Genomic DNA, 4,061 nt, shown 5'->3' with positions numbered 1-4,061 from the left:
GCGGGGGGGGGGGGAGTTTAGATCTACTGCCTCAATTGCAGGATATGCCCCCTCTGGATTGTCGGGTTATATCGCAACCTTTCAGGTTAAATAAGCAAAATATTATTACTTCTTTACACCTTTGTTTTTATTCCTGCTTGACATTGGAACATGAACCACAATGAAACAACAGACAAAAGAAGGGAAACTCAAACTATATTAATGTTTGTCAAGAAAAACGTCAGTTTCTTACTAATAACCAAATTGAAAATACTGGCAAAGCATTTACAGAACAGGGAGCAGGATTACCTTCTTGCGTCTTGAACTGAAACTAGCTGATTTATTAACTTTGGAACAGAAGCTCCACCAAAGGTTGTGAAATACATTTTGACCAGAGGAAATTATTGCACAAAAAAAAACTGGCTTGTTTGTTTCAGTATGAATCAAGTTTAACGATTATAGGCCACTTACAATTTGTAAATAGTTATAGGATATGACATATGGTATGTTTTTTGCAGGTGCATGCTGCTAATAAAAGATTAAATGGTCAGCAGACATAGAAAGTTTCATTTTGGGCAGTCTTTATACACTGCAGGGTGTTATTTGACTTTAAGGGCATGCAAGCCCTCTTTATCATGTTTTCTCTACTGGAAGAGCACCCTAGATCACACTTCATTACATTTTATCTACTGAAGTGCACCTTAGAAGGCACGTTTTCTACTGGAGTGGCAACTTAGAGGTCACTTAAGCACATTTTCTCCACTTGAAAGTCATCTTGGAGGAAACTTCATCTTGTTTCTCCACTGGAAGTGCACCCTAAAGGGCCCTTCATCATGTTTCCTCTACTGGAACGGCACCTTAGAGGTCACTTTATCCCATTTTCTCCACTGGAAAGGCATGGAGTAAACTTCATCATGATTTCTTTACTGGAAGTGTACCATAGAGGTCACTTCATCATATTTTCTCCACTAGAATGACATTCTAGAAGACAATTCATCATGTTTTCTCTACTGTGAGGGCAACTTAGAGGTCACTTTATAACATTTGTTCCACTGGAAGGGCACTTCATCATGTTTTCTCTACTGAGAATGCACCCTGGAAGGCATTTTAACATGTTTTCCCTATATCGGAAGTTTAGTTTGGTTTTCCTTTATCACATTTTCAACACTTGACCGGCACCCTAGAGCCCCTCCATCATGTTTCCTTTACTGAAAGTTCAACCTGGAAGGCATTTCTTCCTGTTTTCGGAAGGGCACCCTAGAGTGCACTTCATCATGGTTATATCTCTCACAGGCTCCGCCCTCTACTGGACTCTATGGGGTACTACCTTATCATGCAAGCATTCACCTACTGAGATTTCTATAGACGTAGCCGGCCCCAGGGCGGGCCTACCTGAATGCGTGCGCATTTCACCGTGTAAAAGGAGGCCTCACCTCCTGACTGTCATCCCCTTTTGCAAAATTGCACCGGACCTGCCTGACATGCCCTGGCCTGATCGCGGGGGCTGATCCGCACCACCTGTGCTTCCAGTGCCTAGGGCCGGACCATGCCAAAGACGGCCTAAACCCGTCGCCGGCCTGCAACGCCTGCTGAATGACCCCTCGGCTAAGCCGCCGACATCGCGGGGATCATTTTTGGGTGAGGTTCGGCCCGCAGGAGAAGTCGGAGGATCAGGACCTCGAGGTGGTGGAGATGGGGGAACAGGATGACGAGGTGCCATTCATGTTCACCCTCCCGAGGGGCCAGGGGGCCGCTTTCTACGAGGTGGAAGACGACGAGGACGCTTCGTTTTCCGGTACTTTCGGGTCCGGTGGCCAGAAGGGTCCAGCACACAGGTCTGCGCGTCTGGACTTCCCGGCGGTGATGACCCTGGCGGCGGAGCGTGTGGGCCTACCGCTCTGGCATCTTTACCAGTTGCCAAAACCAACTAAACTGAGCGATTATCCGGACCGCTGCATTGGTCTGATGAATAATCTGATCCATGGAGTGGCCGCCGCAGCGGGGCGGGTGATGTCCTTGGCCACAGTGGCGATTGCAATATGGGCAATATAAATATGCTAAAACAATTCAGTAGCTCTGTTTTTCTTGTATTGAATACAAAAAACTTCAAACATGAAAGATTTATTGCAAGGAAATCCATCTAATTTTGTTTGCACTGCCAAAAGCTCAGCCTCCCATGTGCCTCTTCACAAAGCCCATTAACACCAGCATTTCCTCTCAGCTTTCCTCCTCACTTTTCCCAGTCCCACCATGAAGGCCGCTGACTGCTGACAGATGGATGTATGGAGAGATGGACAAGAACACCCCTTGTCTGTCCCCTCTACTTCTGAATACAAGACTTCCCCCAGAGGAGGCCATCTTGGCATGCTGACAAAAATATTCTGAACTTCCTGTGACCCCAGAAACAAGAACAAACAGCCTGGACCCTTGTAAGACGGTTCTTAGTACCACTCTCTCACACAAACACACAAACACACACACACACACACACACACACACACACACACACACACACACACACACACACACACTTTTCATTTTATCCCTGTTTGGCTGTTTCCACTCCCCCTGTTCTACACTTCCTGTACACTGATGTAAACACATTTATTTTTTGGACCTTTACCCACCTTTTGTTCTGCATCAGGGAAGAAAAGTCAACAGAGACCTGTGATAACATTTCACTAGTCGATTGCTTTTCTTTTATTCTGCTGCCTGCGGTAACATGGGAATAAAAACATGAGAGTGGAAGTCGGCAAATCAGGAGGATTGTAGAACCACCGATTAACAGGAAAACTATTTTTTTCCCGAAAACCTGTGTTGTTTTACCATTTGGCATGCTACACTGGTATTTATATGTAGATTAGAATATATTATTTCTCTGTCATGTTGTTTCCATGGCAACAACAACTTCCTGTCAATAGTGTAAACTTGCCTTCAAAATAAAAGCATCTAAATAAAACAGGAAGTTAACCTAAATTACATTTAAGACATACAAACGAAAGTTGCAACGAAAGTAACAAAAACAATGTAATATCCTTTTCAGTTTCACCGAACACAAATTGGGTTATTTACATAATATGTTTAAATGATTTTGTTGTGCAATAAATGCAATCTCGATGTCATCGTACGATGATACGATGGCTACACGACTGCATTGCTAGGGCTTTACGTAGTCGTGTTGCCTTCCTAAGACAATCGGGCAGCTTCTTGTTTCCTTCGTATTGTCTTTGTGAGGCGAAAAATGCCCGATGGCACCGATGATCACACGAAGATGACACGATTTGACAAGATGCCCTCACGAGTGCATTACGAAGGGCAAAATGGACACACGAATTCAACACAAAAATGAACCTTCGCAAGGTTCTTCTGCAATTTTTTGGCATTCCAAAGATTTTGCCACCACTCACGAACTTGCTGCCGGAGCCTGAGAAACTCCACAGATGTAAGATGCCCTCACGAATGGCCCGATGTTGTTACGATCAGAGCCGAATTTGAACATTTCCTTTATCGTGTGTCCATCTGGTGTCAATTTCGGGACAGTGTGACAGGGGCTTAACAAAGTGATATCACTACGTAGCACTCAAGCTTCTATTGACTATTGCTCCAATACATTGTATGTGATAGGCTAAGGGGCGGGACAATTCTGACACATCTTTAAGTATTTGATCAATCACAACAGTAGATTGGAAGATAGAAATATGAATCTGAAAATTAGGAAAATATGTCCTCTTTAAGTCCTCACCAAACCTCATCCACTTTAAAATATCAGAACATTTGTATAAAATACTGCTATTTGCTATATTAACCTGGGGCCGTATTCACAAAGGATTTTAGGGCTAAAAGTAGCTCCTAACTGGCGAATTTAGGAGAAACTCCTAAGCATAATGGGCGTGTCAGTCTTAAATTTAGGACTCCTAATTTTATTCACTAAGAGCAATTCACAAAGTATTTTAGGCCTAAAAGTAGCACCTAAGTCTGGGAGAGCTTAAAAGTCCTCGAGAGGACTCCTAACTCAGTAAGACCTATTCACAAAGAATCTGAAAATGGCTGAGAGACGAAATGTTTTGGAGACAATGGAAGAC

This window comes from Notothenia coriiceps, unplaced genomic scaffold (genome assembly GCF_000735185.1).
Source record: "Notothenia coriiceps isolate Sejong01 unplaced genomic scaffold, NC01 NC01_scaffold00023569, whole genome shotgun sequence".
Lineage (NCBI taxonomy): Eukaryota > Metazoa > Chordata > Actinopteri > Perciformes > Nototheniidae > Notothenia > Notothenia coriiceps.
Note: the sequence above shows the minus strand (reverse complement) of the source record.